Genomic DNA, 26,615 nt, shown 5'->3' on the forward strand with positions numbered 1-26,615 from the left:
GGGCCTTGGAGCCTCTTCTGGTGCAGCAGGTCCGCAGTTCTCATCCTGGTGGGTTCGTTGGTGCGGTCTTCTTTCTTTCTGTTCAAGCTAAATTCCTGGTCTAGGGGAGCCCCCTAGATACTGAATTTAGTGGGCGTCTTAGGGGGAACCTGGTAATGTCCAATGGGACACTTACCATTGGGTGGCTACACCCACTACAGTGACCACAGTGGAGTGGAGATTCCAGCTAGGGAACCACAGCTGTATGCTGATTGCTGAATACTTCACGGCAGATGCTAACGCAGACTACAGGCCTTTGCTCAGGTATGAGGGTCGATGTCCTCCCGGGGGAACCTGAAAGGCAGAATTAGAGCTTAACATGCTGAGCTCAGATTATGACTTAGAAAGGAAATAGTCCATAAATTCTAGTGACAATATGATAGCTTTATTCTTGTGCTTCACTCTCCTAGTCACTATTTTAATATTGTCATGTTGTGTCGTCCTGGTTATTGCAACTCACGCTTTGCTATCTAAGATGCAGTCGTTTTATTAAACCAATCATTGGAACATATACTGCTTCTGTCTGTCATTCATGTATGAGACCGAATTGTGAATGAGAGCACCGGATGCGACCTGAGCGACCACGACTTCCCTGAGAAGCCTAATATGTCATGCTCTCGCTGCCCATTCATCCCTATCTTTTGATAGAGATGAGGCACTGCTAGTTAGCCGGAGGAAAACCTGGATTTAGAGCGACAGGTGTCACCCACAGCCAGACTCAGATTCAGACTCCCACACCGTGGACGATCTTGCTGCTCAAAATCCAGTAGTCTCGTTATTCTAAAAGACCGTTGCCACGGCTAACATCAGTCAGCCAAAATATGACCACAGCCGGATTTCCACCATATGAAGGGCAGAAATCCTGCTGTGGCCATACTGCGGATGGTGTTTAGGTGGCGCTGCTACCACACGCAGCATCACGCCAGTAGACCGCCACCGTATTATGTCATATAATACGGCCTGGCGGTGTTCTGTTGGCGGGTGCTGCTGGCGGTAGCAGCACCCTGTCCCGTCCCCTGCCGGAAGACCACCTGGATGCAGGTAAGTCGGGTCTCTGACAGGGAAGAGGGGTGGGGGGTGTTGTGTGTGTGTGTTGGTGTGTGTGCATGAATGTGTGAGTGTGTGCGTGAATGCAAATGTGTGTGTAGTGTTGTTTGCCTGGGTGTATGCATCTGTGAGAATGTGTGTATTAATGGAAATGTGAATGCATGTCTGCGTGTCAGTATGAATGTGTGTACGTATGCGTGCATGAATGAATGGATGCATGCATGCATGAATGTGTATATGCCTGTGTGAGTGAGTGTGTGAACGCGTGGTGTGTGCCTGTGAGTGTGCGTGGATGGATGGATGGCGGGGGCATCTGGGGAGTGTAAGGGGGGTGAGTGGTCCTCCTACCATTGACAGGGAAGGAATTCCCTGTCACTGGTAGGGTTTACCGCAATGGTTTTCATGCCGTTACGAATGCCACAAAAACCATGGTGGTAGTCAGGGTTAAAATGCCGCCGGCGGTACAGTAGTGGCCGCTGGGTTGGAGATTGTTATCTCCAGCCCTACGGCTGCTGCCGCCATGGCGGTCGGTGTGGTATATTGTCATAATGTGGCAGTATGTACCGCCAGCCTGTTGGCGGTACTACCGCCACATTTACACCGACCGCCGGGCTCATAAATGACCCCCTATGTCTTTGGTTTGTCAAGGACACAGTGGGGGCATATTGCTCATGCAGCTATGCCCTCACACAAAATTTGGTGCACCCAGCCTTAAGGCGGGAAGGCCTGCCAAAGGGGTGACTTACCCAGAATATATGCTGTGCAGGGTGGACAGGACACACAGAGACTGTGCCATGTCGAGTTTATCTTTTTAGGTTTGCCCCAATGCACTCAGCCTGCAATGGCAGTGCTGGGTGCATCTGCGTGCAGCACCCTTGGGGGGTGGCACAATCAGTGCTTCTGCCCTCAGGGGTCTACTATTACTATCTCTTGCCCTGGGTAGTGGGGTACACATTTACTAGGGACTTATGGGGATAATTAAGAGTGTATCCAATTGTGCCTGGCATCACAACAGATTTAGGGCAAGGGCTCTGGCCTAGGGAACCTGTTTAGCAGGGGCCCTGGGCACTACCAACTTCTAGAACACATCAACATCACGCAAAAGGTGGGGGCTAACCATACAAAAAGAGGCCTCCTCTCACACTGGGTGGATTAAAACACATTTTGAATCTCACAAGGGTAAAGATATGTCTAAGTGCACTATTTTTTTAACAGGACTCAACTGTTTATACTGGATGTGCATAGGGTGTTTGTTAAACAGTTTAGGAAAGCAGAAGCACCTTATTCTCACAGGCCTAGTGCTTATTTACCATTCCCGAAGCGACAAGGTGTGTACAACACTTGCACCCTAACAATATATGCATAACATTTCTCTTTACTATCCTTTGGGTTTGTTTACCCCTCTGAATATGAAGAGAACAGTCATAAGTGCACTTATGAAGCGATCACTGCTGCCTACCCCTTTATTCTTGGATCCATTATGAAGCACTTGCAAGCTTTACTCAGCAGAGAGAAAAGGCAAATTAGACAACTCTTTAAGATTCACATCTTGCAATAAGCATTTTGCAGGAAGCGCTGCAGTTAGTTAAATTAACATTTTGCAAAACCTGAGAACAAACTGCTGAGTGGGTTTCAGCTCTTATTTGGCTGCATTCATCTTCATATTTGTCTTCATTTGTGGGATTCCGTGTCTTTATTAAATGCCTCTGAGAACTAAGGAAAATTGTGTTCATTAGAGTGCAAACAACAAGCAAACATATTTCCTTCATGGCTGACTGCAATACATCTGTGACAGCAATCGGACCAGCCTCAATAAACATACACAAATCTAACCACAATGCCACAATGGATCAAATTACCTGGGTGCAAAATGCTGGTGTGGGGAACTCTAGGATTTATCAGGCACACCACATTTACAGTTCCAAACCAAATACATAAGGGTTAATCAGTTGATGTACCCACCGTCACACAGTTTATCAATAGACTTAAGACCTGATTTTGAGTTTGGTGGTTGGAGTAGTATGTGTTTAGATGGCGAAGGACATTACCTTCAACATCTAGATAATAGATCTAGATAATACTCTGCCCTCTAAATTTAGAGATGACCATGGCCCTGTGTACAACGAAAGGAGCTGCTCTCATGATGGTTCCTTTCAATATACTAAATGTTTGATGTACAGCTACAGTTGGTTTAATCAAGCCTTTGATGTTCTGTTTTTCAAAAACAAACTTCAAGTGAGAGTTGATATGCTGTTGGAGGAAGTATTTTGTAGACCCAGTCAGGGAGGCTCTGACAACAGAAACTAAAGGTACACCCATTTCTAAGTGAGGCAGGCAGACCAAGGTTTTGGGACAGAGTGCTCTGTCCCCCAAACCCTTAGGGTCTCATTACGAGTCTGGCAACCTTCAGACCTCCAAAATTGTGGTGGCGGTAGGACAGCCGCACTCCTGGTGGTCCGACTGCCAAATTACAACTCTGGCAGTCAGACTGCCAAGGGACCGCCTCCACTGCCAGGAACAAGGTTCCCAATGGGTGGCTAAGTTTGGAGTTGTGGTCAGCCACGGCGGGCTGAGTTCAATGCCGCCATGCTGATCAGGAGTCCAGTTTCTGCCAGCCTTTTCATGACGGGGACCAAGCCATGAAACGGTTGGCGGAAAGCCAGTGCAGGAGCTACAGGGTGATGGCAAGGCCCCCCAGCCCAGTACCCTCAGAGTGCACACTGTCTGCTATAGCAGATAATGGCGGTCATTCCGACCCTGGCGGTCATGGACCGCCAGGGCCGGGGACCGCGGGAGCACCGCCAACAGGCTGGCGGTGCTCCCAAGGGCATTCTGACCGCGGCGGTACAGCCGCGGTCAGAAACGGAAAACCGGCGGTGTACCGCCGGTTTTCCGCTGCCCTGGGAAATCCTCCATGGGATTCCGACCCCCATACCGCCATCCTGTTCCTGGCGGTTTTGGCCGCATGGAACAGGATGGCGGTATGGGGTGTCGTGGGTCCCCTGGGGGCCCCTGCAGTGCCCATGCCATTGGCATGGGCACTGCAGGGGCCCCCGTAACAGGGCCCCACCATGATTTTCAGTGTCTGCCATGCAGACACTGAAAATCGCGACGGGTGCAACTGCACCCGTAGCACCCCTTCCACTCCGCCCGCTCCATTCGGAGCCGGCATCCTTGTGGAAGGGTGTTTCCCGCTGGGCTGGCGGGTGGCCTTCTGGCGGTCGCCCGCCAGCCCAGCGGGAAACCCAGAATACCCGCGGCGGTCTTGTGACCGCGCAGCGGTATTCTGGCGGCTCCCGCCGCCCCTGCGGATACCGCGGCCGGCGGGAGTCAGAATGACCCCCAATGTGTATTCTGAGGGTGCTGGTGGCACCCTCTGTGTTACGCCAGTAGCATTTGCTCCATGGGGAGTCGGGGCCAATGATGCTGTATAGTTTTCAATGGGATGACAGGTAGAAACTTCCAATTTCAGAGGTTTCTGCCGGTCAGCCCAGTAGAAGCCTGAGGGGGAGACTGCCAGCTCCGTAGTGGTCTCTTGTCCAGTGGGCTCGCGGGACGACGGTCGGATGCCATTCTTATAATGAGGCCCTTAATCAGACCCTTAGATTTGGCTCAGAAATCCAATCCTATCACTGGAGGTAGCCCCAATGTGTGGAAAAATATGTGAAAATCTGCAGGGATATTTTCAAACTTTGTCTAAAAATCATAGGGCCTCATTATGAGTTTGGCAGTTGGACCGTGATGGCAGTGATTTCAGACCGCCCTCTTCCGAGTCATGCTGGCAGGACTGCTGACCATCAACCTAACAAAGGCAGACTGCCAGCGGTGTGGCAGCCTATAAATAAGTGGTCGGACCCCCAGAGCCGTCAGCACTGTGACCAACACACAGTTGCCGTAGGGGTCGCCCATGGTGGTCAGCCGATGGCGGTCCGAACCACAGCAGTATGAGCAAAGCAATACACAACTGCACTTTGGATGAATTTGAAAACAATACTGCTAATACACATGGCCACACTGGACACACCTGCAAAGGACACTATAAAGCACACCCCTTTTCACACCACAATCCTTAGCAGTTATACAGCAAGACACAGAAGCCAGGATGCTTTTTGACCACAGAATCCAAATATCAGGCACCCCTATTATTCTACCATCCCATTGAACACCCTGCACACACTTTTGTCTATTAACACCCTTTTGCACTTCCCCTCTTTAGTAAATCACTGTCACCTGTTTTTGTTCCACCACGTCACCTTTATGAAATCTCAGTTTTTCAAAAGATGAGTTAGGAGTCATGGTTGATGAAATAATAAGAGCCGAGCCACAGTTGTTTGGAGTACAAGTCCAGCAAACTCCTCTCAGTAGGAAAATGAAAATGTGGGACAGGATCATTGACAGAGTGAATGCTGTAAGCACCGCCCTGCACACAAGGAAGGATATCAGAAAGAGGTGGAACTACCATAGGGGCAAGGTCAGTTCTCTGGTCTTAAGGCATGAGCTGCAAGCCAAGAAAACTTGTGGTGGCCCTCCTTGTGCCCCATTACATCTCTTTCTATGGGATGAGAAGGTCTTGGCCATCCTTCACCCTGAGGGCTTGACAGGAATACCCGGGGGAGTGGAGTCTGGTAAGTCATAACACAAAAATATGTCACAAAAATGCTATGTCATGCATGCTCATAGTTTTTGCCTCATTTACTGCTATTCCACTCACCAGCCCAGTGTTCACCTGTTCAAAGGCCTCTATTTGGCAACTCACAATTGAAGTGTACTCACCTATGGAGGTGACATTTGTATAGTGTGAGTAGTACAGGGACTGACATGACTGCAACTTCCAGCAGGCACTGTTTCTATAACTGCAAACACCAGACCAGTGGTCACTTGTCAAAATACCACCGTTTGTTACCTATCAATTTAAGGGTACACACCTGGGGAGACATCATTTGTCAAGTGTGTATAGTACAGGGACTGAGATGACTACAACTCCCAGGAGGCCCTATTACTGTAACTATAATCACCAGCACAGTAGTCACATGCCCCAATACAACTGTTTCACAATTATCAATTGAAGTAGACTCACCTGGGGTATAAAATTTGTATGATGTTGGGAAGTAAAGGTAGTGACGTGAATGCAAAGCCCAATAGGCCCTGTTTCTCTAACTCCAACCACAAACCCAGTGTTCACCCGCCCAAATCCATCTATTAGTGAACTCTTAAATGAAGTTTACTCACCTGGGAGTATAACATTTGTATATTGTGTATAGGAGAGAGAATGATATTACTGCAACTCACAGGAGGCACAGTTTCAGCAACCAGTATACCAGCATAGTGGCCACCTATCCAAATACCCTTGTTTGATAACCCACACATGAAGTGTAGTCACCTGGGACATTTGTTAAGTGTGTGAAGTAGAGGGAATGCCCTGACTACAACTCCAGGAGGCACTGTTTCACTCACTTAAAGCAAAACACCAGACCAGTATTCACTTGTCTAAAGACCCCTGTTTGATAGTTCTTAAAGTAAGCTGGGAGGATACCATTTGTCAAATGTGGGAAGTAGGGGGCCTAACAAAGAAACTGTAAGCGAGGGCCCTCCTGAACCTATCACCAAGGGGACAGGGCACAGTGAACAAGGGAAAGAGAAAATCCCCAAAATCTACAATAATCAATCAATTCAACCTTTACTCCAATCACAAAATCTTAAATACACAAAAAACACTCACATCCACTCAACACTGCAGTGATCAATCTCCAACAAAAGAATCAGTGAAAATTGTAATGTAATAAATAAGATAAAATCATACCCCATTCATGTAATCAATCCATAAAATCTCCATCTACAACATATGAATACAAAAAATTGTTAAACAAAAATAAATGTAAAAGCCCAACATTTAAAAACACCACATATGTAAGAGAAACAAAAGAGCATCAGTTATCATCTGATCTCTAGAGGCTGTCCGAAATTTGGTATATCCAGGCCAATCAATCTCTACACACAGTCTCTGTTAGAATTTAGGCCCGTTCCAATAGGTCTAGCAATCCAATTAGCGTTGACGTGTTTCGGTGGTCTAGTCAAAATGCTTTCCCACCTTCTTCAGGACAGAAAATGATGTTCTCAATATCGGTAGTTCAAATCTATACACAAATGAAAATAAAACATAAATATAAATCTCATACCCCAATGAAACCACTCAAATATAATGTAAGTCAACCTTCATTAAACATCCCAACCCATATCCCTGAAATCTAAACCGAAATCAAACAAAACAAAGTTTACCAATTCTTTTGATGTGAGACTCTCACTAAGGTGTTCACTCCAACTTATTCACCAATTATGTACAACCCACTTATCCTCATTGTCAAACCTAAACACTCACCTGCATCCAACATGTATCATACATGACACTGGTCACAAACTACAAGTTCATCATCATATTCCAATTCTGTATGTTGATCCAATATATTCCGAAAGGTATAGAAAACTCTATAAGGATGGAAACACATACTCATGAGTCTCTGTTAGAGTTCCATCCCCAAACCATATGAATTCTCTCATCATGTTAAACATCTTGCATAGTGCTATCCCTTGTGAGGGCATCTACCCCATGCTGCTTTCCATGTGTTTCACCCAATAGTCAGATATATAGAAAAAGCACTGCACTGTAAGTGTATGTATTAATCACCACATGCATGTCTTGATATTGTGTGACTCTTTTAAAATAAATAGCCTCTTCTCATAATAAAAAGAAGAAGAACCCACACTGAGACTGATGCCACAATTATGTTCAAAAACTTACCCCAGATTCTCCTTATTCTTCAACCTCTATTATATAAAATTTAAAATGTCAGTATCCTCCGATAAGATATCTGTCTTTCATCTATATAGAAAAGGTATGAATTAACATCTGTATCTATATTATATCCCTTGTCACTCTAAAAAAGGGAGGGCAAATCGAACCATCCCTTTTGTCCATTATTAAGCCACTCTTGGTGTTCCAAAAACACCATCTTTCTCCATACATTCTATATATATTTTAGTGCAATTCTAAAAATCACAATCATATGCTCTTCCATTTCTACAGGTCAGTTCATCAATGAATCAACATATCTAGTATAAATCTTGCTTCTCTACTTCAACCTCACCCCTACCCATTTAATACTTTCTCCCTTCGTGATAGTGGGCTATTTAAAATAACATCAGCGCTCCAAAAATCAGCCAAATGGGTCCTATTGCAGCCGCCCCGTCAAGGCTACACTTTCGGGTAGCGGCTACTATTCAGTGCATACTACACTGTCCACAAATCTGTTAATGTAGTCCCATAAAATAAAACAGTATTGCCCAAAGTATGACCAATGTTGCTACATAAGTCCTCCTTCAAAACCTGACCTCTCCCAGACTCCTTACCTCATTCGCGGGGCCACGTACTCCTCTGTCCCTTCTGTCAGTTTTTGCTGATTTTATGAACGTCTCACTGCCCGCGCTTCATTTTAATACTAACCCGGAAGTACCTTACCACGCGATCGCACCAATGAGAGGAAACTGTCTAATCTCCTAAGTGTTTCCTCTCCGTTAGGTTTCGCTTCCGGTCAAAATCAAATCTATACCGCTAACCTTAATATCGGCAAATACGTATCTTTGATCGGCCATATTCCTCCCCTCAAAGAGCCTGAATCTTACTCCAACAATATATTATAAATCGCTACGGGGAACATGTGTTCCTCAGTATCAATTTATTGCATCTTGATATTGTTGAAATTATATCGTCTCCCCATGATGCCCCCCAAGTAAACCACTAAAGGGCAATCCTAATAAACTCCCTCACAATCCCCTCGTACTCAATCTAAAGAACCTACAAGTGATCATACATATCAAACAACTACAAAAAAAGGGGGTCTCAAAGCTATAACTAGCTAAACTACAGCAACAACAAAAAGGGAATACTTATGAGTAAAAATCAGCCCCCCTATCCCAGTCTTCCTTGCTGTTAAGCCTTGTCTTCACTGTCTCCAACCTAGTTATGTACCATAGTTCTCGTCTTTTTCTCCTGATTTCACAATTTCCACCTCTTTTATTGGGGCTGATTCTCTCCAAAATAAACCATTGTAAATCCTTTTCTGTATGTCCCTTACTTAGAAAGTGGTCTACTAAGGGAGCATTCATTTTGTCTGTCCTAATTGCTGATTTATGTTCACATAATCGAGTCAAGTACACAATATTTTTACTACGACAATTATTCATGTTCCCTGGAGTAACTCTAAAACCCTGATATTCAATAGATTTATCTTCTATACATGATTTGCAGCTGCTACAGCTGCCACACCTATAGTTTCCTCTTACTACTCCCCCAAATAAGCTCAGTTTGGTTTGATGTTCCTCTCTATAGGTATGAACCACCCTACTTCTTAGGTTCTTATTGCATTTAAAAGCATAAATAGGTTTATTTAGTGGAATCTCTCCTTCTGTATTGAGAACATGCCAACTTAAATAACATTTTTAATTTTATTGCTTACATCATTAAAGTGACTAGCAAATACAATCCTATCCAATTGTTTTTTCCTACGTTCATTCTCAGACATGCTCTCCCTGTTATAAAAACGAGCTCTCTTAAAAGTATGACTAATTAATTGATGTGGATACCCTCTATTCTTTAGTTTCTGTTTCAATGTAGTAGAATGTAAAAATCATCAAGCGTGGTACAATTCCTTCTTAATCGCAGGAATTGCCCAAAAGGAATACATTCCCTCTGTGCTTTTGGATGAAAGCCAGAATAATGAAGGAGGGTGTTTTTATCTGTTGGTTTTGTGAATAATTCTACTTCTAAAACACCCTCATTTTCCTTTATGGAAACATCCAAAAATTCCACTACAGAATTATTCACATGGGCTGTAAACCTTAAGTTTGAGTCACCTAAATTTAACCATGCCAGAAAACCTTATTAAACTATATTCTGCCTCTGATTGCCCTTGAATATCTGAGACTAATGTTACTGAGAGAAACGGATGAGATCTGAGTGGCCACGATTTCCCTGATGAGTCAGTTGTGTCATGCGCTCAGCTGCCCAATCTTCACTGCTCCTGGGTGGAGATGAGGCACTGCTAGTTAGCTGGAACAAAACCCGGATTAGGCCGACAGGTATCACCTGTATTGGGTTCAGACTCAGTCCCCCACAGTGCAAGTGATTCTGCCATTCAAATCCAGTATTCTCATTAGTATAATGAGAGCCTACGTGACAAAGGAACCTGTCATGAGTCACAGATAAAAGCTGACAATGATGAAAAAACACACACAGACTAGTTGAATGATTTACCTCTGTATGCATTCCTAATCTAGTCAAAGGACTGAGGCAGTCAGGCCAAGTTTTGCCACTAGATCATCATATTGTCCACATGCTAGGATTTGCTGGTGTACAGGGAGTGGGCACAGTGCTACAGTTGAATTGCAATAGTGACTCTCCCATAGCCTAGACCAGGCCCTGATCTCATGCATGACAGTACATCATGTGCCCATCAGCAAGATGGCATGTGTTTTATGTGTCAACCTAAAGGGCAGAGTGAGTCATGATGTGCATTCCACACAACAGTTTTGCAAAGACAGATGTAGGTTGAAAGATCTGTGGCACTATACACATTGCTCACATGTTTCTCAAATGAGTCATATAACATGCATACACACCTCGTGTTGTCATGCACATACATGTTGACTAGAGGTGGGCAACGAGCTCCACTCTCATTGAGGAGCTAACAGAGTTTTTGGCACTCCATTCTCCTCTTAGAGCACAGAGTTCACCCAAAAACTTCACTAGTCCCACCATCGGAGCAGAGCTCACCCAGTAGCCCATAATTGGGCTGCAGTGTGCACTGGTGATGGATCCAGGCCTCCCTCCCTCTTGCAGCAGCCCGTAAGCAGTGGGCAGAGGGAGGCAGCGCGCCAGGCCACTGGGAAGGTGGAGGAGAGGACCCCCTGGAGGTCCCAGGTAAGTCCTTGTTTCCTTTTTTCCTTTTGTGCACACTGGTGCACAAGAGGCCTGAAACAGCAGCTTTCACTGCCTACAGCCCCTGGCTGAATTCAGGGCAGGGGCGTAGACAGTGAAAGATACACCTGATCTTGGAAGCGCTAAGCAGTGCCAGGTCTGGCCAACCAGGCCGGACCCTGCTTAGAACTTCAGAGATCGGGCACATTCAGGACTCCCCGGCTCATGGAACTCTTCCTCTGCGGAATTCCACAGAGTTTCTAATCAACTCCACAGAATTCCACAGAGTGGAACTCCATGAACTCTACTGAGGCCTATTATTGACCAGCATTTACAACAACCCTGGAGAAAGGGATGTGATTGGATGGCACGTAATGTCTCCTTACCTAGTTATGTGTATCCAACACAAGGAGGATCTAGGACCCCAAAATCCTCAAAAAATCACAATGTGACTGAACTTAATATATTGTACTTGCCACAAATACCTGCACATTATACATTACACACAGACTGCAACAACAGGCACACAAAGTCTAACTGGCACACAGTGGCACATTTTAGCCTGTGAGGAGGGAAAGGATGGTGAAGTACAGAGGAAATTGTGCACACAAGTTATTTACCTGCTCCTCTGGTAAGCCTTAGAAGTGTCCCTACAGGGTAGGACCTCATTACCAAGCCTCTCCAGTTCCTCTGGAGAGAAACCAGGTGCCTTATTAGCTTCCGGGCGTGGCATGATTTCTCCCAGAGGTGGAACACAGCAGCTCAGGTCGTGGAGGTGTTGCTGGCAGCAGTGTCAGGAGTCAAGTGAGAGATTCTGCACAACATTGTGGTCATGTCTGCCACGTATGTGGTTGTCACTGCTGGCGGACACAACCATTGGGCTGCGACCGGCACTGGCAACAACGTTAGTCTATGGCTGTGTCCATCACTTTTGCAACCGCCTACTACCATAATGACTTCTGCCAGCAGTTGCGGGGGATTCCCAACTGTCCAGTTGAGTAGGTCAGGCATCCACCATTTTGGCGGCATGAAATGCTGTATTGTGCTTTATAAACTGTGTCATACCTACAAAGCATGTTTGTTACCTCACAAACATTCTTATCCTGTCATTTCCTGTTGATCCTTCTACTCAACCACCATTGTAGTATGTTGTAGGTCACAGATGGCATTTAACAGCGGTGCACAGTCCACCACCGCCGACTGTAATTTTGGTGTTTGGAATATATAGTCACATTTCGAGGGGCAATTGTGTTGCACATCTTTGAGTTTAGTCCTTGTCCATGTTGTGGACAAGTGTTGAAAACCATGGGGGTCACATGTGACCCTTGTGTAGTTGCCAGCTGAGATGTGTAATGGGTGTTATGTCTATACAGTCAGGAATGCTTTGTCACATGATATTATTGGCATGGATTATATATGTTGCTGTGGACACTCTTCCAAATGTTACAAATCATGTCTTGTCACACACATTGGTACCCAGGGGGAGGGTGGATGCGACATCCTCCTGTCTACCAACCACTACCAGACCTTCAGACCTTTGAGCAATGGCACATTATCATGTACTGCCACTTGGATAGGCAAACAGTAGTGGGCTTATGTCATCAGTTGGAGCCAGATGTAATGCCAGCAATTAGTTATCCAACTAGGATACCACTCATTGCACAAGTCATGTCAGTATTGCACTTCCTTGCCATAGGGTCCTTGTAACATACAGTGGCCCGCTCTGCTGGTATGTCCCAACCTATGTTCAGTCTGGTGTTGAAGGATGTCCTCTCAGCAATGTTGAAACACCTTGACCGCTATATCCAGATTCCCTGACATGAGGATTTAGCCAATGTGAAAGCTGACTGTTATGGATTTGCCCACCTCCCACAAGTGGTGGGGGCTATTGATGGCATACATGTTGGCTTGGTTCCACCGCAGACCAATGAACAAGTTTATCATAACAGAAAGAACTTCCATTCCATCAACGTGCAAGTTGGCTGTTTGGCAGGTCTCTACATTTCACATGTCTGTGTCCGTTATCGGAGTTCATTTCATGATTCCTTCAGAATGCAGAACAGCACCATACCCCAGCTCATGTCACAACTGTACCCAGAGAGGGCCTGGCTGGTTGGTAAGTCACAACTGACCTGATTGTGTGTGTGCAATGTCAGGTGCTACAATCATGAATTAACAGGAGACTCTGCATATCCAAACCCTCTTTGGCTGTTGACGCTACTAAGGAATGCAACTATGCCAGGGGAAGTCCACTTTAATGAGCCCCATGGAAGAAGACGGCGGGTAGTGGAGCAGGCTTTTGGGCTCCTGAAGGCCAGATTTAGGTGTCAGGACAGGACTAGTGGAGTCCTCCTCTACTCACCCAATAAAGTGTGAAAGATAACTGGCCTGCTGCATGCTCCACAACATAGCCCTGCAGTGGAATATCCCATACATCCCTGAGGAGGGAGAGCCTGCAGTGGCACCGGGTCACAATCCACTATTCAGTAAAAATATTGTGTACTTGACTCGATTATGTGAACATAAATCAGCAATTAGGACAGACAAAATGAATGCTCCCTTAGTAGACCACTTTCTAAGTAAGGGACATACAGAGATCTACATCCCAGTTGGAGAGGGCTGTGGAAAGGGCACAGGCCTGTGGCGGTAGAGTGCATGGGAGGGATGCTGTGGACCTGTGGGATGAGGCCAATGAGACTGACACCATCAACCATGTCTTGGGGGGGTCTATCAGGAGTCCCAAGGTGTGTAGGGCCAGGTCTTGATCGAACTCCGGGAAATCAATCAGGTAAGGAGGGGCATGCATAGGGACATGCGGGAGCAGATGGAGGCCCACAATAACAAAATGGCCTCCCTATCAGGGGTGCTGAGGGACATTTACACAGCACTGAGCAGGGCTTTTAAAAACACTCTTCCCTTTCCTTTGGCCCACCAACATCAAGACAATCAACATCATACCAACCAATGGAAGGGAGGCCCTGCCAGAAGAAGAAACAGCCCCAGAAACCCCTTCCTCTGTAGCAGCAGATCATCCCCCTCACACAAGCAGGGACATCCAACCAAGAATCCAGGCAGTGCAGATGGCAAGACACCCACCACTGCCAGCAAGTGACCTCTTCCTAAAGGAACTACTTTGTGTGCCACACGATCACTCTGTTGGCTGATCCTCCAGCACCTACCAGTTTCAAAGGGAGGAGTTCTTTGGACTTTGGATTCAGCATAACTGACCCCTTCACTTTAAATTTGTGTTCCTTTCTGCCCAAAATGTATTTTCTGTATTAGCATTGTAATAAATGCACCCATCATAAACTCATTGTCTGCTTGTTTAATTTCTTCATTTTGCTATGTAGAGATTTAAGACCATGAGAACCATGTGATGAAGACACAAGCTACTTGTGCAAGGAGGAATATGTTACTGGTACACAGTGTCCTACTCAAGATTACAACCATTACACAACAATACATTAGCACAAGTGTCTGGTCGCACCAAAAATGTTATTCCAGTATACAGTACATAGGCTGTGTATATGTCTAGACTTTTAGAAACAAAAATGTGTGACTCATACTGAGTCACAGTACATATTCCAAGGTACAGTCCCCCAGACCACGGGAGCAAGGGATTTGTCAGACATTGTCCTGTAGAATAGGCAAACATTGAAGTGGATGATGTCACCAGCTTGAGCCTTAACACATACAACACCACAGTAATCCAACATTCATTAATCCAAGATACAGACAGATGACAGTATAGCAGTCCCTGGTCACAGGCCCATCATAATTCTGTTACCATGCATCTGGTGGTATGACACAAACATATGTCAGTATTGTGGCACAGGCACTGTGGCCTGCAATGATGAAACACATCTACAGCTACATATCGGTCATACAAAAAATGTTTAGCCAATGTGAAGGTAAAATGACCTGGTCACAATCTATGACAGCATATTTCATGCCCACATGATGATACACATGATGCAATCGGCCCACCACAGCACACAAAACAAGCCCAATGGGCAGCTCCGATCCTCCACCCAAACACTGTGCAAGCTGTCTTGGCACAGGTCTCATATACCTAAATTCTGTGACCTACATTACCTGTAATAATCCATGTTCACTTTATATGTCACAACAGCATCAGATACCTGCCAATGTCACAACTCTGAAAAGCCCACATGAGGATGTCATGGTGAAGATACCTGTACAAAGAAAAAATAAGGAATATAGGCATGAAAACATGCCTAGTGCAGAAGTCACATTGCAAACATCTGGAAAACAAATTAAATTGCAAGGAAACTGACACAAACAAAGCAACATCTTCAAGGTGGGGATGTGTTAAAAGCTATCTCATGAAGCAGCCTTTGGCTAAATATTTTAGAGTATCAGTTCACTATCTGTTTCTAAAACAATAAACTCCACACATTCTCACAACTACAGTTCATAGTACAGTCATAGTCATTACATCACATGATATACTTACACTCATGAAAAGTAACTGTTGATGAGATTTTACTGCAAGTCAGCTCCTTCCTCTTCACCTCTGTCATCATTACTTGGCATTTTAGGATTGTAACCCGGTGACACTGCAGGCTCTCCCTCCTCAGGGATGTATGGGATATTCCACTGCAGGGCTATGTTGTGGAGCATGCAGCAGGCCAGTTATCTTTCACACTTTATTGGGTGAGTAGAGGAGGACTCCACTAGTCCTGTCCTGACACCTAAATCTGGCCTTCAGGAGCCCAAAAGCCTGCTCCACTACCCGCCGTCTTCTTCCATGGGGCTCATTAAAGTGGACTTCCCCTGGCATAGTTGCATTCCTTAGTAGCGTCAACAGCCAAAGAGGCTTGGATATGCAGAGTCTCCTGTTAATTCATGATTGTAGCACCTGACATTGCACACACACAATCAGGTCAGATGTGACTTACCAACCAGCCAGGCCCTCTCTGGGTGCTGTTGTGACATGAGCTGGGGTATGGTGCTGTTCTGCATTCTGAAGGAATCATGAACTGAACTCCAATAACGGACACAGACATGTGAAATGTAGAGACCTGCCAAACAGCCAACTTGCACGTTGATGATATGGAAGTTCTTTCTGTTATGATAAACTTGTTCATTGGTCTGCAGTGGAACCAAGCCAACATGTATGCCATCAATAGCCCCACCACTTGTGTGAGGTGGGCAAATCCATAATAGTCAGCTTTCACATTGGCTAAATCCTCATGTCAGGGAATCTGGATATAGTGGTCAAGGTGTTTCAACATTGCTGAGAGCACATCCTTCAACACCAGACTGAACATAGGTTGGGACATACCAGCAGAGCGGGCCACTGTATGTTACAAGGACCCTGTGGCAAGGAAGTGCAATACTGACATGACTTGTACAGTGAGTGGTATCCTAGTTGGATAACTAATTGCTGGCATTAGATCTGGCTCCAACTGATGACATAAGCCCACTACTGTTTGCCTATCCAAGTGGCAGTACATGATAATGTGCCATTGCTCAAAGATCTGAAGGTCTGGTAGTGGATGGTAGACAGGAGGATGTCGCATCCACCCTCCCCCTAGGTACCAATGTGTGACAAGACATGATTTGTAACATTTGGAAGTGTGTCCACAGCAACATATATAATCCATGCCAATAATATCATGTGACAAAGCATTCCTGACTGTATAGACATAACACCCATTACACATCTCAGCTGGCAACTACACAAGGGTCACATGTGACCCCCATGGTTTTCAACACTTGTCCACAGCATGGACAAGGACTAAACTCAAAGATGTGCAACACAATTGCCCCTCGAAATGTGACTATATATTCCAAACACCAAAATTACAGTCGGCGGTGGTGGACTGTGCACCGCTGTTAAATGCCATCTGTGCCCTACAACATACTACAATGGTGGTTGAGTAGAAGGATCAACAGGAAATGAGAGGATAAGAATGTTTGTGAAGTAACAAACATGCTTTGTAGGTATGACACAGTTTATAAAGTACAATACAGCATTTCATGCCGCCAAAATGGTGGATGCCTGACCTACTCAACTGGACAGTTAGGAACCCCCCGCAACTGCTGGCGGAAGTCGTTATGGTAGTAGGCGGTTGCAACAGTGATGGACACAGCCATAGACTAACGTTGTTGCCAGTGCCGGTCGCAGCCCAATGGTTGTGTCTGCCAGCAGTGACAACCACATACGTGGCAGACATGACCACAATGTTGTGCAGATTTTCTCACTTGACTCCTGACACTGCTGCCAGCAACACCTCCACGACCTGAGCTGCTGTGTTCCACCTCTGGGAGAAATCATGCCACGCCCAGAAGCTAATAAGGCACCTGGTTTCTCTCCAGAGGAACTGGAGAGGCTTGGTAATAAGGTCCTACCCTGTAGGGACACCTCTAAGGCTTACCAGAGGAGCAGGTAAATAACTTGTGTGGACAATTTCCTCTGTACTTCACCATCCTTTCCCTCCTCACAGGCTAAAATGTGCCACTGTGTGCCAGTTAGACTTTGTGTGCCTGTTGTTGCAGTCTGTGTGTAATGTATAATGTGCAGGTATTTGTGGCAAGTACAATATATTAAGTTCAGTCACATTGTGATTTTTTGAGGATTTTGGGGTCCTAGATCCTCCTTGTGTTGGATACACATAACTAGGTAAGGAGACATTACGTGCCATCCAATCACATCCCTCTCTCCAGGGTTGTTGTAAATGCTGGTCAATAATAGGCCTCAGTAGAGTTCATGGAGTTCCACTCTGCGGAATTCTGTGGAGTTGATTAGAAACTCTGTGGAATTCCGCAGAGGAAGAGTTCCGTGAGCCGGGGAGTCCTGAATGTGCCCGATCTCTGAAGTTCTAAGCAGGGTCCGGCCTGGTTGGCCAGGCCTGGCACTGCTTAGCGCTTCCAAGATCAGGTGTATCTTTCACTGTCTACGGCCCTGCCCTGAATTCAGCCAGGGGCCGTAGGCAGTGAAAGCTGCTGTTTCAGGCCTCTTGTGCACTAGTGTGCACAAAAGGAAAAAAGGAAACAAGGACTTACCTGGGACCTCCAGGGGGTCCTCTCCTCCACCTTCCCAGTGGCCTGGCACGCTGCCTCCCTCTGCCCACTGCTTCCGGGCTGCTGCAAGAGGGAGGGAGGCCTGAATCCATCACCAGTGGACACTGCAGCCCAATTATGGGCTACTGGGTGAGCTCTGCTCCGATGGTGGGACTAGTGAAATTTTTGGGTGAACTCAGTGCTCCAAGAGGAGAATGGAGTGCCAAAAACTCTGTTAGCTCCTCAATGAGAGTGGAGCTCATTGCCCACCTCTAGTCAACATGTATGTGCATGACAACACGAGGTGTGTATGCATGTTATATGACTCATTTGAGAAACATGTGAGCAATGTGTATAGTGCCACAGATCTTTCAACCTACATCTGTCTTTGCAAAACTGTTGTGTGGAATGCACATCATGACTCACTCTGCCCTTTAGGTTGACACATAAAACACACGCCATCTTGCTGATGGGCACATGATGTACTGTCATGCATGAGATCAGGGCCTGGTCCAGGCTATGGGAGAGTCACTATTGAAATTCAACTGTAGCACTGTGCCCACTCCCTGTACACCAGCAAATCCTAGCACGTGGACAATATGATGATCTAGTGGCAAAACTTGGCCTGACTGCCTCAATCCTTTGACTAGATTAGGAATGCATACAGAGGTAAATCATTCAACTAGTCTGTATGTGTTTTTTCATCATTGTCAGTTTTTATCTGTGACTCATGACAGGTTCCTTTGTCGCGTAGGCTCTCATTATACTAATGAGAATACTGGATTTGGATGGCAGAATCACTTGCACTGTGGGGGACTGAGTCTGAACCCAATACAGGTGATACCTGTCGGCCTAATCCGGGTTTTGTTCCAGCTAACTAGCAGTGCCTCATCTCCACCCAGGAGCAGTGAAGATTGGGCAGCTGAGCGCATGACACAACTGACTCATCAGGGAAATCGTGGCCACTCAGATCTCATCCGTTTCTCTCATTAACATTAGTCTCACATATTCAAGGGCAATCAGAGGCAGAATATAGTTTAATAAGGTTTTATCGAAGTAACTGCATCTTAGATAACAAAGCATGTAATGCATAACTAGGACGATGAAACATGACAGGATTAAAATTGTGACAAGGAGAGTGAAACATAAAAATAACGCTACCATATTGTCACTACATTCGTTAAGAATAGGCTTACCTAGGCCATGTTAGAGCACAGCATGTTAAGCTCTAAGTCTGCCCTTCAGGTTCCCCTCGGAAGACATCATCCCTCATACTTGAGCAAGAGGCCTGTAGTCTACATACGCAGCATGCAGTTGTGGTCATCTGGCTGGAATCTCCCTATAATGTACATGGGTCAAAGCAGTGTTTTTATAATAAAACAGCTGATGTTCCAAGAAAAGATCCCCACATAAAAGTGTTAATGTTTCTGTTAACACTAGAAACAAAGCGTACCACTTTTTCCGGCAACCTATCTTACTTCAGCCTTGCGAAAAGCTCAGAGTCAAAGAAATGTCTTGTTTAAGAACACAGTGCTGGCCTAGGCAAAGAACAGCTAGATAGAGAAAAAAAACAAGACCGCAAATGTGGCTATTGTTAAAATATTAAAACGAACCTGCATAAAATATATCTAGGTTAAAGTGCACAGCAGCAGGCCTAGTTTGCTAAAATAACATGTGTAAAACTATAGCCAAAATGGCTACACAACACCCCGCACTTGCCGGTTCAAAGGTGGTTCAAAGCCTAATTATGTATAAAAGCTACAAAAATTTAACCTAAGGCATATATATGGGAATGTCCGTAATGACAAGTTAAAAGTCACTTGAGCATGTATTAGAAGGACAATTTAAAATGTTAAGTGTGGTACAAAAAGGCCGAATTTCAAAAGTCAGAGTCATTTGGGAAGTTGCCAATTGAATCCGGGATAATTGAAGACAGGAAATCTTCCATTTCGGCAGGTGGTAAAGTAGGAAGTTCATCGCCAAGGAAAACCAAGGAGCATTCATGTTCCAAAGCTTGAGCTCCAGCTAAGGCAGCAGCATTCTGTAGTGCGCCCAACAATGAGTTTAGAGCTGCATCATCCATGAAAGGCAACTCATAAGCAGCTTCCTGAGCAAACACACCCTCAATGTACATGTCTGGTAATGAGCCCTCAGCGAGAACATCAACAGATCAGCGTACAATGAAAGCAAGCGCTGCGTAAAAAAACAAACTTTCAGTGTATGTTGAAACTGGCACCAGAGGCACCGAAAGATGGGCTGCACTCAATGTACAACCGGTCTGAATGACAGACCAGTCACACTCCAATTGTTCCAGGAGTGATGCGCCAAAGTACTGCATCATGCGTTCAGGACACAGCTGCGCTGGTGGAAGCACTTTCAGTCCTCCTTTTTGTGACAGAACAGCTACTGCGCAGAAAAAGTAGCAATAGCAATGTGCCACCTATTCACTATTATAGGCAAAGTTATCAGAAATCCCCAGAAAATACTTGAGAATATTGAGTGGATGGCTGAAGGTATTATGCCGAATATAGAGGAGAAAATGTGAATGAAACCAGAAGCAATAGCCTTAAAGAAATGTGCGATTCCAGTAGTACTGGATGCATTAAATATTCGTTCCACAAGCTCACAAAAGTGTCTGGGAAAGTTATTACTTAAAAGGGACCGTATCTCAGCTGATGACCTTGCAACCTGAAACGCATAGGTGCAGATGTAAGCGCCATATGTTTTTGAAACAATAAAGCCTTCAGTCTGCTCAACTTGTCAAAATTCACATTTGAAGTAGCTATATGAGGCCAAATTTCAGCTACTTCCCTCTGTCGTGTAGGAAGAAAAAGTATGTTCCCGCAGCATTTAACATTCTTAGAGACTGAAACAACATAAACTCTTCCGGCTCACATCCCACAACAGTTCTCACTATTGAGGAGGACATAGCTGCCATTTGAGAGCACTCGAACCAGGTCTAATCAAGGGGATTGGCACTCCCTTCAGATAACAAGCCAAGTTTGCTGCTGAAGCGTTGCACGCCCGCGCAAGGACAGCTGTTTACAAACCATTGAATGGCTGACAGAAGTCTCACATTCACTACCGCTAAGAAAGACCTCTTTCATGCCACTGAGACGTTTGTATGAGAAGGGTAGCTCCCACACCTCATGGATGTAACTATCTCCTAGCCTTTCATATCTGCCCACTAAAATGTGTTTTAAGCAGGACTAAAATTGAAGTGTTGAAATAAGCAGATTAAGGACCCTGTGTATTTACCACTCAGCAGATGGTATTTCAGCCACAGTAAAAGGCAATTTTTAAAAATTTTCAATATTTAACATGACATAAGTCGCTTCTTTCTTGGCCATTAGTTGTTTTTGTTGCGTCAAAGTAAATGTGGAAATATGCCCCTTGCGCTAACGTGTTGCCAGGGAACACGACCTGCCTTCAGTGTTTGTAGTGTCCAACCTAACTGCATAATGGACCTTAGTTGACTCTGTCTATGGTGTAAACAAGACATGTCACTTTGTATTATGTCTATTTCAAAAGAAACAATGTTGTTTAAGGTGTATATCTGGTCGGACAGGGTATTATTCCCATAACCTACAAAAGCTAATGCCTTCTGTAAGTTTTCCTGATCTATTTGCCTTAACTGGGCAGCAGCTTCTTGTTGAGAAAGCTTCCAAATGTCATTATAGACTGCATATAAGAAGCACTTTATGTGTGGTTTTCTGGGGCCTAACAGGAAATCCTGTAAGTCGGTGTTATTAGACAGGAGATGGAGGTGTTCTCTAACAGCATCTAATGAGAAACTCTTCAACCACTACTGGCATAGTTTACCCACACTGTATGTTGTTACTATACCCCCATGTTCAGATGACACATAGCAAGGGTCAGGCCTACTTGTTCTAAAACCCCTGTGGAGTTTATAAAACATTCATGACACCCATTGGTATCTATTGGCCACAATAACCACCAACCAGGATGTGAAAGTGAAGCATTAAACGTGCCATTCTCGACCCATTAATCGAGCTGATCTTCAGTTGCATTTATATATTTTTGCCATTTGTAAAAGTTTTCAGGGACAGGAATACTGGGTGCATTCAATTCCTTAATATTTGCTAAGTGATGGACTTTTTTTGCTCATGCACGGTTATCCCCAATCTTTTTGCCTCCTGCCTCCTATTTTTTCTGACCTGTTGCTGTTGGCTTTTGAACTCTGAGCACTTTACCACTGCCAACCAGTGCTAAAGTGTACATGCTCTCTGTGTAAATTGTATGTAATTGGTTTATCCATGATTGGGATATTTGATTTACTAGTAAGTCCCTAGTAAAGTGCACTAGAGATGCCAGGGCCTGTAAATCAAATGCTACTAGTGGGCCTGCAGCACTGGTTGTGCCACCCACATAGGTAGCTCTGTAATCATGTCTCAGACCTGCCACTGCAGTATCTGTGTGTGCAGTTTTAACTGTACATTCGACTTGGCAAGTGTACCCACTTGCCAGGCCCAAACCTTCCCTTTTCTTACATGTAAGGCACCCCTAAGGTAGGCCCTAGGTAGCCCCAGGGGCAGGGTGCAGCGTATGGTTAAGGTAGGACATATAGTAATGTGTTTTATATGTCCTGACAGTGAAATATTGCTAAATTTGTTTTTCACTGTTGCAAGGCCGTCCCTCTCATAGGTTAACGTGGGGGCTACCTTTAAATCTGATTAAAGTGTAGATTTGCTTTGGGAGCGGATAGACATGTGAAATTTGTGGTCTCTGAGCTCACAATTTAAAAATACATCTTTTAGTAAAGTTGATTTTAAGATTGTGCGTTTGAAAATGCCACTTTTAGAAAGTGAGCATTTTCTTGCTTATACCATTTCTGTGACTCTGCCTGTGTGTGGATTCCCTGTCTGGGTCAGTTTGACAGTTGGGCTGGTTGCACCTCACACTAGACAGTGACACAAAAGGAGCTGGGGTGTAGTCTGCATTTCCTGATGAGCTATCTGTGCTAGGAGGGAAGGGAGGAGTGGTCACTTACACCTGAAAGGGCTGTGCATGTCCTCACACAATGCAGTCTCTGACCCCCTGGTGAGTGTCTGGGGCCTGGCCTGGGCAAGACAGGATTTCACATTCACAAGAGACTTTACTTTGAAGTAGGCCTACTTCAAAGGAGAAATTGGGTATTAGAAGGGCACCCAAAAGCAAAGACTTTAGATCACTTCTGGACATCAAGAGGAACCTCTGTCTGGAGAAGAGCTGAAGAGCTGAGGAGAAGTGCTGCCCTGCCTGTGACTGTGCTTTGTGGAGCTATCCTGCAGTTGCTGCTTTTGCCAGAGTAAGAGGGCAAAGAATGGACTTTGTGTGCCTTCCATCTTGTGAAGAAATCTCCAAGGGCTTGATTTAGAGCTTGCCTCCTGTTGTTTGAAGTCTCAGGGACAGCAAAGACTTCTCTCTGCCAGCACCCGGAGTCTCTGGAGAGACTCCTGCTCTGACAAGTGGTGCCCTATCCAGTCCCTGGGCCCTTGAGAGGAAAGCTGGTGGAAATCCAAGGAAATCGACTTCGGACCGCCACCGCTGTTGAATCCGGTGACGCCGCCTGCAATTGACTCCGTGATCTTCGCTGGAACGCAACGACCTTCACAGGCCCGACGCCGCTGCAGCCTTGCTGAAGTCTGCAACTCCGTGGAAGTCGGCGCACCACATCGTGACCGACGCCGCTCAAAGTGCGCGGATTCAACGTTTAGCACAGAGACCTCAATCCCCGACTTTGCGTATTGACTTGTTTTCACTCTTCACCAAAGGTACTGTATTTGGGGGTCTACGCGACTAGGTGTCTGGCGCCGCTGCTGTTGGCTTGTTGGAAACGACTCCGTTGCGACGCCGTGTTGACACCTCATCGAAGCATTTTGAGTTTCTAAGTGCTATTTTTGAGTTTAATCTTTAAAAATTCATAACTTAACTTGTGCATGTCAGATTTTTGTCGTTTTGGTCTTGTTTTGTTTAGATAAATATTTCCTATTTTTCTAAACCTGTGTTGTGTCATTTTGTATTACGCAAAAAGAGATCACAGCACACAATATGCAAAGTAAAACACAAAAGAGGATCAAAACATTTTATCGTTGTGAGGTAGAAATGAATGAGAAAATCAAGCACATCGGTATTCAAATCTTGTCTCCAGAGAAGAGTTCATTTATTCTGAACGAAGTGAAACAGAGAGCATCTTTCCAAAGCAAACAGCCAACACGTGTTTCGTCACACCAGTGACTTTTTCAAGGCTGTAAATAAACATATACATATGTACCTGATGTAAATGTAGCAGATCAGCACATTACACGATTATATGTGACAAACAAGTGATATTGTATACAAAAATCTGTACATAAGGGGTGACAAGATCAGAGAAGCTAGGAAAAACAAATACATGTACCTAAGGACATGGCTAGGAATATTGAATAGAAACATAAACAACAGTGTGTACCAAGTCACCCAAATTTAAAGAAGTGCTGAGAACCAGTAGACAAACTATCCCATTAACCCTAGGTTAGAAGGTGTATAAGAGAGAGTTGCCCAAATGTGGTAGCAAAAAGAGGGGGTTGCTACAGAGAAAAGAGCCTAAAGGTCAAACGAGTGTGGAGAAAAGTCAGGTCTCTGAACCTACCCGAGATTGACGGAAAGGTTTCAAGCAATTTAAGTCTGATACGTCTCAGAAACAATAAAAAGTCCAAACAGTACTTAGTAATCTAGAGAAAGGGGGGGAAAGGTAAAAACATACCTAGGTGAGTCATTTTAAATAAACCAATTGGTTCCAAACTTGCAGAAAAGGGATGTAAAGTAACCAAAAAGATTTACTATAAAGTACCTCTAAATTATCATCGTCAAAGTATAACATAGGTAGTCAAAAAGGCGTGTGAAGCTGTCCATCAAAAAAAACCCGGTAGGTCCAAGCGTGTGTCTCTATGGGAACAGTAGAATAAACCATAAAGATACGAAAGTAAAATGCGGAGATCTTACTGTCTGATTCTATTATCCCAGTTAAGTGACACAAATAATTATTTAGCCGGACCGGTTCAAGACACAACTGTACGGGCGCCCAAAAGATTGGACATAAGGGGTAGCTATATAATAACAAATACGTTCTAATGAGATTACCTGAAAAAGAGTACGGTAAGACAAGAAAGGGTAGTTTCTTAAAACTGTGAATGTGAAACGGAACCGGAGTTCCGACTTCCTAAGAGGCAGTAAAACAAAAGCCTACCTGTGTAAGGGCGTCTAAGCCCGTAATTCTAGACGGAGCAGTTTGTGAGCGTTTAACGTTATTTTAGAATTGTGCACGTAGCTATAACAACGTGCCTTGTGTCAAAAGGAAGTACTAAAAAAGTACTAAAAAAGTAGGCGCCCGCGTGTTGGGAGAACTATGGGTCGTGGCCGATGCGGGTTAAAACGGTGTGCTCACAGCCCAAGATGAGGCCACCGTAAAGTAAAGGATTATAAAGCCGATAAGAACGCGATGTCGGCACAATTATTAAGTCACAAACTAAGTGCCAAAAAAATGCCGCAAACGTCAAAGCGGAATCGGGGGTTCCGACTCACCGTCAGTAAGTATGCTGCCGTACGCCCGTGTATCAGGGTCTTTTCCTCTGTAACTAGAAGTAGCGTTGTGAGTCTGTTTAAATCCTGTGCAAACAAGCAGCACGTGACTAGAAACGGGCATCGCGATAGAGAAAGGACTAAGTAGTCAGAGCAGACAGAGTGATATGCGAGGAATCAGTAAAGAAGGGAGCCATGTTGTGTGTGGATACTGAGTAAACAAAGAACAAGTCGGATAAAATGAGTAAATTAAGGCAGTTTAGACGCACGCAAAAAGAGTCATGTATGTTAAAGAAAAATGAAAAATGAAAAGTGAAAAAAGGACACGGTCCACAGACGGGCCACTGTCCTGAGTATTACCGGATGTTTGAGCTGTAAGGAGTGCGGGAGACACACAGAAGGGGAGAGAGGAAGGGTGTCATTTTGTAGTGTTTTCATTAAGTTACTTTGTGTGTTGGTACAAATACTTTACACCCAGCACTCTGAAGTTAAGCCTACTGCTCTGCCACGCTACCAAGGGGGTGAGCAGGGGTTAGCTGAGGGTGATTCTCTTTTACCCTGACTAGAGTGAGGGTCCTTGCTTGAAAAGGGGGTAACCTGACTTTCAAACAAAGACCCCATTTCTAACACTAAGCCTAAAAAGCTTGTCTATTGTACAGTTTCATTTAAAAATATCATTTGGATAGGTATCAGGCATGCTCTAAATAAAGCTTCCTTTTTCCTTATTTGCCAAATTTTTGTTCCCCACACACTTTTTAAGTCAATCGACTTTAGCAATATTCATAGCCTTCTATAGCCAACCAGGGAACAAAGGAATCTGAATAAATGAATTTGGTATATGTTAATAATATATGTACATTTTTCCATTAAGGGCAATTTAAAATAACACAACTCAACATTTTTAACATTGTGCTCAGAAAAACATGCACATTTTTGAGAATATGTTTTAGAACTCCCTTGTGATGGAGTT

The sequence above is a fragment of the Pleurodeles waltl genome, chromosome 7, assembly GCF_031143425.1.
Source record: "Pleurodeles waltl isolate 20211129_DDA chromosome 7, aPleWal1.hap1.20221129, whole genome shotgun sequence".
In the NCBI taxonomy this organism is placed as follows: Eukaryota; Metazoa; Chordata; class Amphibia; order Caudata; family Salamandridae; genus Pleurodeles; species Pleurodeles waltl.